Genomic DNA, 16138 nt, shown 5'->3' with positions numbered 1-16138 from the left:
CATCATTCGAGGGGCCTCTCACACAACTCTACCCGTACATCTGTAGTAGAGGAAGAAACCAAGACTGTGGTCCTTCCCCACAGAGATTTAGCAGCGTTTGCACTGAGCTTCAGTGCATCTCTCAGCACGTAGTCCTGCAGCCTGGAGTGTGCGAGTTGGCAACATTCTCTTACAGCCATCGCTCTGTGCTGAAAGACCAACAAGCCATGGGCAGATCAAAGCACAAACTTCATTGAACTGATGACCTTCCAGCAGAACTTGGCACAGTTGTGGCCTGATGTCTTTCTCTGTGTGTGTGTCTCCAGAAACAGCCCATAGATCAGAGAGTTCTCGGTTACACAGCTGCTGAGGATGAACTGAGACAAGAATCCTTGCGTCCATCTCCACGCTCTTTTAGCAAGTCCATAGTCTGCAAAGAGGTGGTGACTGCCTCCTTCCCAATGCAGACATCCCAAGACCAGCATACATTGGAGGTGACATGTGATATGTGATCTGTACAGAAAGGATCTAGTGAGATCCAGCAGTGAAGTATTCTGACAGATGGCTTGGATCATTTATTCAGGAAGGAAGCCATAGAACTCCAAGTGTCTGTGTCTTGGAGTGACTGCAGTACATTCCACGATGACCAAACCCTGACAGTCTTGCTGTCAAAGAACTCTTGGAAGAACTCTTCCTCAAAGGAGTGCAGCAACAGCCAGCTGATCGGGGCATTGCGTGGTAGAGGGGCCAGGGGTATTTTCCTCAACACAAGGAATAGGTAGAAACTCATTACATGGTGAAACTTGGTGCCAAGTTCAGCAGCCCTGAGAGCATATCACGCCTGATAACCAAGTTCTTCCCAGTTATTGACAGAGAATGTACCATAAGGTCATAAGAGAGAGGAGCAGAATTAGGCCATTCAGCCCATTGAGTCTGTTTCATCATTCTATCATGGTTGATTTATTATCCCTCTCAACCCCATTCTCCTGCTTTTCCCCCATAACCTTTGGTGCACCTACAAATCAATAAACTATCAACCTCTCCTTTAAAATACTACTAGACAGGTATATGGAGGAATTTAAGGTGGAGGGTTATATGGGGGGGGGGGGTGCAGAGTTTAAGGGTCGGCACAACATTGTGGACCGAATGGCCTGTACTGTGCTGTATTGTTCTTTGTTCTTAAAGTTTCCCAATATTTTGATGCAATTACAAAGAAGGCATGACAGGTACTCTATTTCATTAGGAGCTTGAGCAAATCTGGTAAGCTACCAAAGACTCTAGCAAATTTCTACAGATATACCGTGCAGAACGTTCTTACTGATTGCATCACCATGTGGTACGGAGGGACCAATGCACAGAACAGGAAGAATCTGCAAAAGGTTGCAAACTCAACCAGCTCTAACGTGGGTATTAGCTTCCCCAGCATCAAAGACATCTTCAAAAGGCGATGCCTCAAAATGGTGGTAAATATCACCCAGGACATGCCCTCTTCTCATTGCTACCATCAGGGAGGAGGTACAGGACCCTGAAGACACACACTCAGCATTTTAGGAACAGCATCTTTCCCCCACCATCAGCTTCCTGAACAGACAATGAACTAACCAATGTACACTACATATGTACTACATGCACATTGGAATCCAATTATTGGGCCATTGGTTAACCAGAGCAGCCACTTATTTGGGACAACTCTTAAAGAACAAAACATATCGAGAACCTTCATTTATTTGGGACATTATTCTCTTAACTGGAGCAGGAGACTGTTGCTGATCAGTTTCTAACTAGCATCAGTTGCGTGCACTTGTGTGGCCATTAGAAACTACATTGTGCTTAGAATGAACAGTTTATAAAAAGTGTCATTTACTTGTGCTTGTATTCAAAAAGCAGTAATTTTTGTCACTGATAGTTGGCGAGAAATAAGCAGTAAGACAATTCAGAACTGTTTAGCTCACTGCAGTTTCAAGCATTCAGACTTGGAAATGGTAGAAATGGCCAGGAGTGAAAATGAAATGATTTCTCTACTTCAATGGGTTCAGAACTGCAAAGGATTTGAATGTATCAACAATCATCTTGAATGTTACAATGGAAATGAAGATTTGGAGGATCCAGTTGTCAAACGCAGTCCATTATCTACATGAGGTGTCTGAGCTGATTTTGTTCACTTACAGTCAATGAATTCCTCCATCAATAACTATTAGGAACTAACACACAGTTTTATGGCACTGTAGTAGTATTGATAGTGTTCTAATTTTTTCTGTGTTTCATTTAAGTGCATAATTTGTTACTCAGTTAAATGGTAGTTTGTCTTATAGCTTTATAACTGTTTCCTTGAAACCTCACCTAATTGCAACAGCCACTTAATTAGGCCAAAATGTTCTGGTCTCAATCTGTCCCAACTAACTGAAATCCCAATCCATTGTACGGTATATTTTTATTGTAATTTATATTTTTTATTATGTATTATACTGTACTACTGCTGCAAAACAACAAATGACATATGCCGGTGATATTAAACCTTATTCTGATTCTGACTTGGACTCCACAGCCGTCTGTAGCAATAAATTCCACAGATTCATCATCCTCTGGCTAAAGAAATCCTCTCATCTCTGTTCTAAGGGGTCGTCCTTGTATTCTGAGATTATGCCTTCTGGTCCTACAATTTCCCCCCACTATATAAAATATCCTCTCCATACCCATTCTATCTAGGCTTTTCAAAGTTCAATAGAATGCCTTTTCCACAAGCCCAGTTTTGATTTTACCTTCCTGGTCTGCTTGTTACATGCCTCAGCCTCTCCGAGATGGATCCCGAGCACCCTCAGGTAGTCGAGCCAGTTACTGAAGAGCTTTGCCTCATGCAGTTGATTCTGACCCCTAATGCAAACTCAGACAGGTCACACATGCTGGTCAATCTGCAAACTTGAATGTCAACAGGAAGGTTTTGACTTGTGTGCCTCCACGGTCTGACAATGTCACTCCTCTTATGCTCTCATCCTTTCTCATGGATTCGGCAAAAGTTCCTGTGTAATAGGAAAACTAGACAGAGGAGAGAAGACAACCCTGCCTAACTCCACATTCGATGGGGAAATGATCTGTCTTCTTAATTTGGACTGCACTATGTGTTGCAAGGACGTGGCTGGGGGCAAACCCAATTGCAGGACACAGGCGCGGAGACAGAGTCAGGAGGCATTGGTACCGTAGTGAGCGAGGAATGGGTATCCAGGAGTTTCTTTACGCAGAGACAAGGTTCACGTAGAGAATCCAAAAACGATGCAGAACTTAGAACTGACAGTCCTAAAGAACATGAAACAGGAGCCAACCAACAAACTGGCAGCTCCTTATTGTGATTCCAGGGTTTTTATCCTGCATTTACTGATGGAAGCAGGCATGTGCAATTAGTGGAACTGGGAATGATTGGGAATTAGACGAGGGGATTGAGGCCCAATTCCTGAGGTAATAGCCAGGTGGGGAATTGCCAGACAGGACCGTGACAAGATGAATATCTGCTTACAGCAGTTGGATCCAATTTCTGACTCTCGTGTTGCAATTAGCGTAATGCTTTACATTACCAGCTGTAAGATCAGGGTTCAATTCCCACCACTGTCTCTAAGGAGTTTGTACGTTTTCACCATGACCATGTGGATTTCCTCCAAGTACTCCGGTTTCCTCCCACATTTCAAAGGCATAAGAGTTATTAAATTGTAGGCATGTTATGCTGGCGCCACTTGCAGGCTGCTCCCAGCGTACCGCGATGCCAATGACACATTTTACAGTAGGTTTCAATGCACAAGGGACAATTAAATTTAACCTTAAAAAAAAACTCATTTAGAGAGCATGCCCTTCAAGTGTGATATTCTGCCAAGGGCTTCTCCTGGTCCAAGCTGGTGGTAATGGTACCACTGAACTATGCAAAAGTGTCAGAGATTTTCCTGCCTGGTACAGCACAAGTTCGGTGCAGGAGGATGACCCGGCCTCTACAGAGTCGACCCTGGATCAGAAGGTAATTACCAGCCATTATCAATACTCTTTTGAGACTGTCTGTCTGGTGCCAGTGGATGCAGAACCAGAACTTGTGATATGACCATCCACCACCTGTTCCCATGGCTTCACGTGACCCTGGTCAGGGATGGGCAGTGGTGTTATGAAACCAGCCCCCTCCTTCCTGAGAATCACAAGATCGCTATTAATTCGGGTCTTGGACCCAGAAAATGAGAGACAATGCAACGGATTTGACCATTGTTCTTAGAGACACCTGTGTGAATTGCAACTCTATAGCACGTGCCAGCTATCAGGGACATGGACACCCTCGGGCAATGTGGGGTGGGGATTGTATCACCCTACCTTGATTGACATCTACAACTCTGCGAGTCACGATAAAAAAAGGGACTGCAGGAGGCAGTACCCCAGCGACGCACCAGAAGGAGACACCATCGCTCATCGCTCCCGTGATGACGGGAAGCTGTTCGGGAGCCACGTGTGATTCGGTTCCCCTAGCTTGGGGAACGAGTGGCTGATAACACCGAAAAGGACTTCGAACTGACAACGGGGAACCCACGTTCCCGATTCAACGATTTGAGTCCAAAAGGCTGGCAAGTTTATTTTCTCACCAAAATTCTTTCTCTCTCCAACCAGTGAAAACCCAGCGGTCCCCAAACGGCTAAAAGCCTTCATGAACTGGCGAGACTTTTATATTTACTTTGGACACTATTTTTACCCCTAGACAAAACGATAGAGCCACTTCTTATTGTTGATTATTACTATACCCACGCTTTAGATTGAGTATTGATGACGTATATTATCTGAATGTTTGTATTAACCTTACTTTTGTGCCCCTTTATAAATAAAAACATTTAAAAATAGTACCATCAGACTTCAGCGGACCTCTCTATCTTTGCTGGTAAGTGACCCAGTTACGGGGTTCGTAACAGTGGCTAAATAGGTGCTACACCTTGCACAAGGATGACGGGCAGGCTAGTGGAGGGAAGGAATACCCACATCTCCTTTGGTAGAGACGTATCTCCACCCTGTCACCCTAATCCCTGTTATGCAGTACAACCACACTTGCCTTGACCTGGGCAAGGTATCGCAAAGCATTAACACAGCGTGCAGTGTTCTTCACACTGTGCACATTCAGAGTTTTAGATTCAGATTCAGATTGAGATTTATTTATCGTGTGTACACAGAAGCATTCAGTGAACTGCATCGTTTGCATTAACGACCAATACACTCAAGGATGTGCTGGAGATAGCCCAGAAGCATCAGCACACATTCCAGTGCCAATGATGTTCAGCAGAAAACAAGCAGCAGCAATAACAACACAATGAAGAAAGACAACAACAGCCAAACAAACCCCTTTCCCGCTCTCCCACCTACCCACTCACTCACACGAATAGACAGGTCTCCTATCCCAAAACAGGCCACCTCCAGGCCATCAGTCCTTGGCCCCTGAGTCAGAATTGTAGATAGTGGACCTCTGAATTCTGAACGCTGAACAAGCTGACCCAGGAGCTTTTACCTCCAAACTCGCTGACTTCGGTCTTCAACCATCGGGCTTCTACCCCTTGGCTCACTGAGCTCTGTTCTTCGACTTTCTGCTTTGCCGATTACAAGCTCGACCCCAGAAATCAGTCATCACGGGTTTCCAAGGATACACATTCTATTGGGGAGCTGGCAGACAGAAGTGGTAGGGTGGCTCTGTTGATAAAAAATTAAATCAAATCCTTATAAAGAGGTGATACAGGATTGGAAGATGTAAAATCCTTGTGGGTAGAATTAAGGGTAGGTGCAAGGGTAAAAAGGCCCTGATAGGAGTTATATATAGACCTCCAAACAGTAGCCAGGATGTGGGATTCAAATTACAACATAGACAGAGAAAGTAAGTAAAAGGGCAGTGTTATGATAGTCATGATGGAATTCAATATGCAGGTAGATTGGGAAAATCAGGTTGTTGCTAGATTCCAAGAGATTGAACTTGAAGAAAGACCGCAAGATGGCTTGTGGTTGAGCCCACTAGGGGAAAGGCAATTCTGGGTACAGTGTTGTGTAATGAACCAGATTTGACTAGGTTGCTTAAGGTAAGGAATCCGTGCTTAAGGTAAAGAGGCAGTGATCATGAAAAAAAGAAGAAAGCCCTTAACTCCGAGTGGATTCATCAGGATGCCATCATGACGGCGTTTTTTTTAATCAGGCTTTCTTGTTTTTACGAGGCCGAGTTGCCAGCTCGACGCTCACCCCAGCACGGATGGAAAGCGTGGAAGGGAGCCGGCTGGATTTGAACTCGGGAGCCTTGGCTCCGAAGTCCCGCGTTGATGCCACTTCGCCACCAGCCTGCCAGCAGTGATCATAACATGATAGAATTCACCCTGTAGTTTGAGAAGGAGAAAATAAAATCAGATATAACAGAACTACAGTGGAGCAAAGGGGATTGCAGAGGCATGAGAGAGGAGTTGGCCAAAATTGTTTAGAAAGGGACACTAGCAGGGATGACAACAGAACAGCGATGATTGGAGTTTTAGGAGCAATTTGCAAAGTGCAGGATAGATACACTCAAAAATGAAGAAGTACTCCAAAAGGAGGATGATGCGGCTGACAAGGGAAGTCAGAGACAGCATAAAATCAGAAGAGAGGATTGGAAGCTTTTAAAAAATCAACAGAGGGCAGCTAAGAAACCCATAAGGACAAAAAAGACAAAATATGAAGGGAAGCTAGCCATAATATAAAAGAGGATATAAAAATTATCTTCAGATATATGATGAGGAAAAAAGAGGCAAGAGTGGATATCAGACCACTGGAGTATGTTCCTGAGAGGTAGTAATGGGGGATAAAGTAAAGGCGGACAAACTTAGTAAGTATTTTGCATCAGGATTCACTGTGGAAGACACTAACAGTATGCCAGAAATTTGAGGGTGCTGGGGCAGAAGAGAGTGTAGTTGTTGTTACTAAGGAGAGGTGCTTGGGAAGCTGAAAGGTCTGAAGATAGAAAAGTCACCTGGATCAGATAGACTTTTCCCCAGGGTACTGAAAGACAGGGCTGAAGAGATTGCGGAGGCATTGGAAATGAACTTTTAAAACTCACTAGATTCTGAATGGTTTTGAATGACTGGAAAACTGCAAACATCTCTCCACTCTCTAAGGACAGATGAAGGCTGAAGAAAGGAACTTATAGGCCAGTTAGCCTGACCTCAGTGATTGGGAAGTTCTTGGAGTCCATTATTAAGGATGAGGTTTTTTTGAGCACTTGGATAAAACGTAATAAAATAGGCCAAAGTCAGTATGGTTTCCTTGAGGGAAATCTTGCCTGTTAAATCTGTTGGAATTCTTCGAAGAAATAACAGGCAGCGTAGACAAAGGAGAGTCAGTGGATGTTGTTTGATGCTGGATTTTCAGAAGGGCTTTGACAAGGTGCCGCACAAGAGGCTGCTTAACAAGATAAGAGCTCGGGGTGTTATAGGAAATATACTAGCATGGATAGCAGATTGGCTGACTTGCAGAAGGCAAAGAGTGGAAATAAAGGGGGCCTTTTTTTGCTGACTGCCATTGGCTAGTGGTACTCTGTTGGGACCGCTTCTTTTCACATTATATGTCAATGATCTGGATATCAGAATTGATGGCTTTGTTGGGGAGGAAGCATTAAGAAGAGGGACGCCTCACGTCTTAATAAGCTGGTAAGGAAGGCGGGCTCTGTCGTGGGCAAAGTACTGGAGAGTTTAACATCGGTAGCTGAGCGAAGGGTGCTGAGTAGGCTACGGTCAATTATGGATAACTCTGAACATCCTCTACATAGCACCATCCAGAGACAGAGAAGCAGTTTCAGCGACAGGTTACTATCGATGCAATGCTCCTCAGACAGGATGAAGAGGTCAATACTCCCCAATGCCATTAGGCTTTACAATTCTACCACCAGGACTTAAGAACTTTTTAAAAGCTATTATTAATGCTTTTTGAGATAGTGATTTAGATGCATATCATATTTTTTACTGAGTTAAGTATTGTATGTAATTAGTTTTGCTACAACAAGTGTATGGGACATTGGAAAAAAAGTTGAATTTCCCCATGGGGATGAATAAAGTATCTATCTATCTATCTATCTATCTATCTATCTATCTATCTATCTAAAGACCACACTTGGAGTATTAAGAGCTGTTTTGGGCGCCTTATCTCAGAAAAGATGTGCTGGCATTGGTGAAGGTCCAGAGGAGGTTCACAAAGATTAATCCAGGAATGGAAAGGTTAACACATGAGGCTCTGGGCCAGTACAGGTGTCCCCCGCTTTATGAATGTTCGCTTTACGCCACTTAGCTTTTACAAAAGACCTACATTAGTAACCTGTTTTTGCATTACAAAGAGGATTTTTGCTTTTACAAACATTTTTCCTATATAAATTAATGGTTCTTCGCTTTACACTATTTCGGCTTAAGAAAGGTTTCATAGGAACACTCTACCTTTGTAAAGGGGGAGACACCTGTACCCGCTGGAGCTAAGAAGAATGAGGGGGGATCTCATTGAAACCTATCGAATATTGAAAGGCCTAGATAGAGTGGACGTGGAGAGGATAATTTTTACAGTGAGCGAATCTAGGACAAGAGGGCACAGCTTCAAAATAGAGGGACGTCCATTTAGAACAGAGATGAGGAGGATTTTTTTTTCATCCAGAGGGTGGTGACTCTGTGGAATTCATTGCCACAGATGACTGTGGAGGCCAAGTCATTGAATATATTTAAAGCAGGTGTTGTTAGGTCAGGGCATCGAAGGTTATGGGGAGAAAGCAGGAGAATGGGGTTGAAAGGGATAATAAATCAAGTCATGATGGAATTGCAGAGCAGATCTGATGAGCCAAATAGCCTAAGTCTGCTCCTATAGTATTATAGGCATGACCTTTGGCCCTTGAATTACAAACTCTCATGGACATCTGACCTGGTGACCTGGGGAAGTGTTTCATTGGTCCTCAAAATTCTCACCCATACAGACCCCTGACCCAAGACTCATTGACCTGCAGTTCACTGGTCTCCTCAACACCTGACCAACCCAACCCCCATGATCGCTGACTTTTGACCATGGAGCATTCCAACCTGCACTCCAAACCTACCCCAACTCTTCGTGTATTGCACCTGACCGCTAACGTTCTCTTATCCCTGTCCCTAAACCCTAATCTGACCCTGAACTCCTTGTACTGTCCCCAAAACTGTCATTTTATCTACATAGTTATTGGGTTGAACGGTTCACAAATATAGTCCATTGTCAATGAGACTGATCCTTCATGCTATGAAGTGCCTCATTACTTTGGGGCACAGTTACCCAGTCTCTGCTGGGGATCTGCACTAGTTGGGGGTGTGCTGGTGTTCATCAAGGGGCTTTCTGTGCTGTTTGCCTCTCTTATGGCCTGAACTTATGTTCGGGGCATGTTTTGGGCCTTGTAGAGATGGCCTGACTCTCTACAAGGTTGCAAGTTTTGCTTTCCCTGCAGTCCTTGATTTGTTCCTTTCTGCTGGATGCCTCATAGATGATTGCTTTTCATTGATCCACCAAAATATCCAGGCTTGTTGCCATTACATGCAGTCTGAGTTGTCCTCCATATATCATGTACCCTTTGTTCCCTGTAATGGCAAACAGAGGGTGATCTCTCTATTCGCATTACCCCTAGCCTGACCTTCACCTGGCACTTGTTGGTCTAGATCCCACAGGCCCCTCAATGCAATGAGCCAGGAAGGTGAGGACATCCACAACGGCCACATGTGGGTTAAAGATGTGCACCGTTATCTCTGGCTGGGTAAGGTGAAGAGAGGCTGCACCTTTAACAGTGACAGGGGAACCTCATTCCCTTGTGAAAGTCTTGCAGCATTTTCTGCCATCCTACTAAGTACTTGAAGGTAACATCAAAGTACCCATTACCTGGGAAGTCCTGGAGGCCATAAATGTCCTTTGCTTTGAACTTGCAGCACTCCAGCAAAGGGAAACCCCTTCACTGTGACCTCTACATGTTGCCTTGCTGAAGAGGTCCTTGTGAGGGGTTTCCCTCATTGAGGTCCTTCACTCCACAGTTAGTGTTTTAGAATCCCTCTCCTCTTCCTGAGGCGCTCATTGTTGCAGCCATCTTGGTGGAGCTGACTGGTTAGAGCAGGTTCAGTTGCTGGAGAGAGGTGTTAGACTGGTTTCCCCTTCAGCATTAGGATCCACCCCTACATCAGCAGGTCACGCTCCCATCAGGCGGCCATTTGATCGTGAAGAGTCAGCATTGTCTTCCTTCTTCTTCAACTTTGTTTGATTTAACTCATGAATCCACTGCGCAGGCCAGCCTCTGTCATCACTGTGCCGCAGAGTGGCAGCCGTGATCACCGATTCTCCCCTGCCAAGTAGGTGTCACCACAAGCAGACTTTCTCCTGCAGACCCCCTCACCAGAGTCTTCTAAACTCAAAGTATATTGCATTTTTATACTCAACAGCAGATGATTCAATCTCATTTCAACAGCTGTAATGATAGCATTTACTTCAATATTTTGAGCCAGACAATGCTTCTATTGTATAACCTATCTATAATGGGAGACTGACTTGCTGATTGTGAGGGCTGATGCACAATCACAAATACCTCAGCTATTGATAGAGCAAATTTGCCTATGCATCTGTTTGATTTGCAAACAGACAACATCCTTCCGGCCTGGAAGCTTCTTTGAACTCAGTCACAATGGTTCAAAGAACTTGGTTTGATGTATGCTATTTCACTTAACCCCATTGCCTTATGCTTGTCTGCTGCATCATTTCACTCTGCAAACCACATCTCGTGAGCAGCCAGCCCCTGCTGTGTGTCAGTAGCCTAGACAGTACTGTCTGTTTACAGACGTGGCATTTTATTTTCAAACTAGAGATTGGCTCTTGGAATTAATTCATGGTATATTCAAAAATTCCATACTTGCTGAATCCCTAACTGCTCTGCTTGAGGTTTGGAATGTCTGGGGCAGATAGTGCTCAGAGTTGCTGTGTCTGGCCGTTGGACAGACTGGGAGACTGTATCCGTTGCTTGCAGTGTAGAGGTTACTGAGTCTGGATGTGGGTATCAGTGTCTGGGGTCAGAATCCGAAGATGGCTGGAGAGGTATGCAGGGATACATACTGAGTGCTTGCAGTTTTTTTTTTGGCAAAAATACCTAAAAGCTGCACAAATCATTAAATACTGATATTACAGCGGTAAATAAAATCAAGTGCCATGCTCTCAGTTCTCGACTATTTCAAGAATGTTTTGTTGAGAAAGATGAACAGTGTGAAGCTTGCATTGCACACAGAAGTCAGGTCGCTCTCTACCTGAGATATTCTTATGCACTTTATGAAACTGTGATAAAATTCTTCGAAGACTCAAATGCTTTATTCAGTAATCAACTCAAGAATACTAGGCATGACGTTGCTTATTTGTCAGAATTATTCACAAAGTTTAATGAAATCAATCATCAATTGCAAGGAAATGATGTGAATCTTATCAAAATCGAATCAGTTATCTTCACATTTCTGTCCAAGTTAACCCTATTTAAATGCAGCATTGGCCGCCATGACCTTTTCCAATTCCCCAGCCTCTCTGGGTTGGAAGAGAAAGAAAGAATACCAGATGATGACCTAAAAGTACAGTGTGCCCACCTAGTTGAGCTGCATAAAGACATGTCAGAGAGATTTCGCAATCTTAGAAACATAGAAAACCTACAGCACAATACAGGCCCTTCGGCCCACAAAGCTGTGCCGAACATGTCCTTACCTTAAAACTACCTAGGCTTACCCGTAGCCCTCCATTTTTCTAAGCTCCATGTACCTACCCAGGAGTCTCTTAAAAGACCCTATTGTATCCGCCTCCACCACCATCGCCGGCAGCCCATTCCACACACTCACCACTCTCTGCATAAAAAACTTACCCTTGACATCTCCTCTGTACCTACTTCCAAACTCCTTAAAACTATGCCTTCTCGTGCTAGCCATTTCAGCCCTAGGAAAAAGCCTTAACTATCCACATGATCAATGTCTCTCATTATCTTGTACATCTCTATCAGGTCACCTCTAATCCTCCGTCGCTCGAAGGAGAAAAGGCTGAGTTCACTCAACCTATTCTCATAAGGCATGCTCCCCAATCCAGGCAACATCCTTGTAAATCTCCCCTGCACCCTTTCTATGGTTTCCACATCCTTCCTATAGTGAGGCGACCAGAATTGAGCACAGTACTCCAAGTGGGCTCTGACCAGGGTCCTATACAGCTGCAACATTACCTCTCAATCCAAATTTCAGATTGGGTAATAAATCAATTCCTGAACACTTGTAATGAGGAATTAATGGGAAGGATGGAGGAAGAACTGATCTCACTACTAAAAGGCTTTGAGCTAAAGCCGAGATTCAAAAAAATCATCTAAAAGTCTTTTGGTTGCAGAACTAAAGCTGTGAATGTTATCCTGCACTGTGGGAAAAGGTCAAGATGTTCTTTATTGCCTTTCCAACATCATATTTAGTGGAGCGAGGTTTCAGTGCAGTCACGCAACTTCTTTCAAAGCAACAAAGCAGACTGCAAATCTCAACATGGGGATCTGAGACTCCTTCTGAGTGACAATCAGCCTGATGTTGAGAAGCTGACATCACTGCACCAAGCCCATCCATCTAATTGAAAGGTAAAAAAGCAATAAAGTCGTTGGCTACTAATGTACACTCTAAAATTGTTGATGAAAATTAGTTTTACTATAATTAAAGAAATAATTTTACTTGTATGTTTGAATAGTTTTTTGCAACAATTTGTTGCTCCTATTTTCTTTCACTGTGCATGGTAAATCAAAATTGTTCATGTATTGGCCAGAAAGGGAGAGGGGCTGCTGGGAATATGGTTTGGGAACCAAGGGGGCGGTAACTCAGATTAGTTTGGGAACCACTGTTCTAGTGGATAAGTGTTGAATTTGTGATCTGAGAATCAGTGCCTTGTGCTGCCCTAGCTGGGGTATGCCTTAACTGCTGCACTTCACTGGGTCCGCTTTGCACTGTTTGCTGATCTGTCTGGGAGCGGTACTGGCCCTGTATTGCATGGTATGAGGTGTGTAGTGTCAGTGTCTGTCGTCCTTTGGAGAGCTGCACTGTCTGGAGTTTGCACTGGTCAGTATCTGCTGCCCTGCCCAGCTGCATTGCCCGAACCCTGTACTACATTGGCCCTGTGCTGCCCTGTTCTGCACCCTCAGGGGTATGCACTGTCAGCTTCTGGTGTCCTGTTGGGGTAGCTGTACTGCCCTAGCACTGCATGGTACTACATTGACCCTGTATTGCACTACTCTGCACTGTCTCAGTATGCACTCCCCATATTTGCTGTCCTGCCCTAACCCTGTGTAGATATATATCCATAACCCTTTTTTGTTAAATTTAATGTGACTGTCAACTCCTACAGTGCCACTGATGCCAAATTACATCGGTCCATGCCGTTCCTTTGAATTCATCAGCTACGGGAAAAGGGGGAGCCTGCAGTATGGGCACCAGCTTACTCTCCATATTGCACTATGCTAGGATGCAACAGCCATGGTCTGACCACTGACCAACGGAGGGCCTTTCCTTCCTAACCCTGCATTGCAGGGCTCTGTATTTGCGCAGCGTCTGCGTTGTGCCCTGCCGGTATCTGTTGCCCTATTAGGAGTACTGTATACTACACTGGCCCAGCGTTGCTACTCTGGGCCGTGCACTGCCAGTGATTGTTCCGAGGGAGTTACACTGCCCTCATCCCGGCATCGTATGACACCGACCCTGCGTACAGGGTGTGCGGGCGGGCGGGCGGGGCGGGTGCGATCTCGGAAGCCGGAAGTGTTGCAGTTGCCGAAGAGTGCGAATCGAGCGCAGACACCAGGTAACCCGTGGGCCGGATCGGCGGAGGGGGTCCCCGGGCCGAAAGGAGGCTGTTTTCGGGGCAGGGTCCCGGGACAGCCCAGTGCTCTGCACGGCGCACCGTGGGCGAAACGGGCGCGGTCCCGAGCCCGAGCACTCGGTTATGTGAAAGGCCGGGGCAGCGCTGGGGCCTGAACCAATGTTGCTAGTTAATTTGACTAAACGTTATAGGCTTCTGCTGTCCTCGGGATCACTGACACTGATAACTGCAGATAGTATGGCAAATACAGTATCAGTTGCGGTATCTTGGGTGGGTAGTTGTTATAACAACCACTTGCTTTGGGTATTAAAGTTTGTTCAGTGTTAGAACGGAGGGAAAGGGTTAATAAGTGACAACCAAAGAGGTTCACAGGACAGGAGGCCTTTCGGTCCGTTGTGTCTATATTGGCTAGGGACGTATGTTTTCTAGCTGTTGGTAATTTGTTACTGGTGTGGGTACTTTGCTGAACGTAATGATTTGTTAGGAATTTACTAACATGTTAAATGTAATGTTTTGGAGCCACATTTCCCTTGTAAAGCACTGTTAGGTAATATGCTCACTTATCACAAGGTTTGAGCGTGGGAGCTGGCATTCCGAAGGCTGGGTTTAGGATCTGGGTGTTACAGACCCTATCCATCTCACCTAGTGAGTGGGCATTGTAGTGGGTGTTTAGGACTCAGTCACATGGGGTGGGTCTGATGTCGCCTAAAGACTGGAATGCGTAAGAATAGCAATGCTGGTAGACCATAAGACATAGGAGTAGAATTAGACCGTTCGGCCTATTGAGGTTGCTCCACCATTCCATTATGGCTGATTTATTATCCCTCTCAACCCCATTCTCCTGCCTTCTCCCCGTAACCTTTGACATTCTTACTAATCAATAATCTAACAACCTCTGTTTTAAATATACCCAATGAATTATCCTGCACAGCAGACTGGCAATGGATTCCACAAGTTTGTCTTCCTCAGGCTGAAGAAATTCCTTCTCCTCTCTGTTCTAAAGGGACGTACTTGTATTCTGAGGCTGTACCCTCTGATCCTGGACTCCCCCACTATAGGAAACATCCTCTCCATGTCTACTGTATTTCAGCCTTTCAATATTCAATAGGTTTCCATGAGATCTCTCCTCATTCTTCTAAACTCTAGCAAGTGCAAGGTCAGAGCCATCAAACTCTCCTCATCCATTAACACTTTCATTCCTGGGATCTTTCTCATGGACTTCCTCTGAATGCTCTCCAATGGCAGCACAAGCTTTCATAAATAAAGGGCCCAACGCTGCTCACAATACCCCCAAGTGTTGCCTGGCCATTGTCTTGTAAAGCCTTAACCTTACATCCTTGCTTTTATATTTTAGTTCTCTTGAAATGAATGCCAATATTGTTTTTGCTTTTCTTACCACAGACTCATTGTGAAAATTAACCATTAGGAAATCCTCACAGGGATTCCCAAGTCCCTTTGCACTTCTGCTTTCTGAATTTGCTCCCTATTTAGAAAACAGTATATGCTTTTATTCCTTCTACCAAAGTGCATCAACATACATTGTATTCCATCTGCCACTTCTTTTCCCATTCTTCTAAACTAAGTCCTTCTGTAGACTCCCTGCTTCCTCAACACTACCTGCCCTCCACCAATCATTGTATTGTCTACAAACTCAGCTACAAAGCCATCTATTATGTCATCCAGATCCTCGACATATAATGTAAGAAGGAGCTGCCCCAACACCAACCCCTGAGGAACACCACTACTCACTGGCAGCCAGTCAGAAAAGGCCTCTTTATTCCTTTCTTTGTCTCCTAATGATTCATGGTAGAATCTTTCCTGTAACACCATAGGTTCTTATCTTTTTAAGCAGTTTCATATGTGCACTTTATCAAAGGCCTTCTGGAAATCCAAGTAAACAACATCCACAGTCTCCTTTGTCTATCCTTGAGGAAACCGTGCTAACTTCAGCCTATTTCATCATGTGCTTTCAAGTACCTCAAAACTTCATCCTTAATAATGGACTCTAATGTCTTGCCAGCCACTGAATTCTGAATTCCAGCAAACTGGACTATACTTTCCTCTCTTTTGCCTCTTCCCTTCCCTTTGTAAAGGTGGAGTGATATTTGCAATTTTCCAGTCTTCAGGAACCATTCCAGAGTCTTGTGATTCTTGAAAGATCATTACTAATGCCATTACAAATCTTTTCAGCTACCTCTTTCAGAACCTTGGGGTGTAGTCCATCTGGTCCAGGTGACCTGACAATCTACCTTCAGACCTTTCAGCTTCCCAAGCACCACCTCCTTAATAATAGAGAGTACGCTCCCTT

The 16138-nt window shown here is 44.6% G+C and overlaps 2 protein-coding genes across 3 annotated transcripts in view; both read left to right on the top strand.

Annotated features, from left to right (window-relative positions):
• The window catches only part of LOC140714474 (fatty acid-binding protein, intestinal-like), a 559271-nt gene that overhangs the window by 117854 nt on the left and 425279 nt on the right, over positions 1-16138 (top strand). The gene's annotated exons all lie outside the window — the stretch shown is intronic.
• LOC140714196 (annexin A7-like) overlaps positions 13717-16138 on the top strand; it is a 77307-nt gene continuing 74885 nt past the window's right edge. The window contains exon 1 of one of the 2 annotated variants that reach the window (XM_073025108.1): positions 13717-13812. The gene's annotated coding sequence lies outside the window, so the exon portion shown is untranslated. The remainder of the gene's footprint in view (positions 13813-16138) is intronic. The other variant, XM_073025109.1, reaches the window with a different exon arrangement.

This window comes from Hemitrygon akajei, chromosome 21 (genome assembly GCF_048418815.1).
Source record: "Hemitrygon akajei chromosome 21, sHemAka1.3, whole genome shotgun sequence".
In the NCBI taxonomy this organism is placed as follows: Eukaryota; Metazoa; Chordata; class Chondrichthyes; order Myliobatiformes; family Dasyatidae; genus Hemitrygon; species Hemitrygon akajei.
The sequence above is the reverse complement of the archived record's forward strand: the minus strand, read 5'-3'. Positions and strand labels throughout refer to the sequence as shown.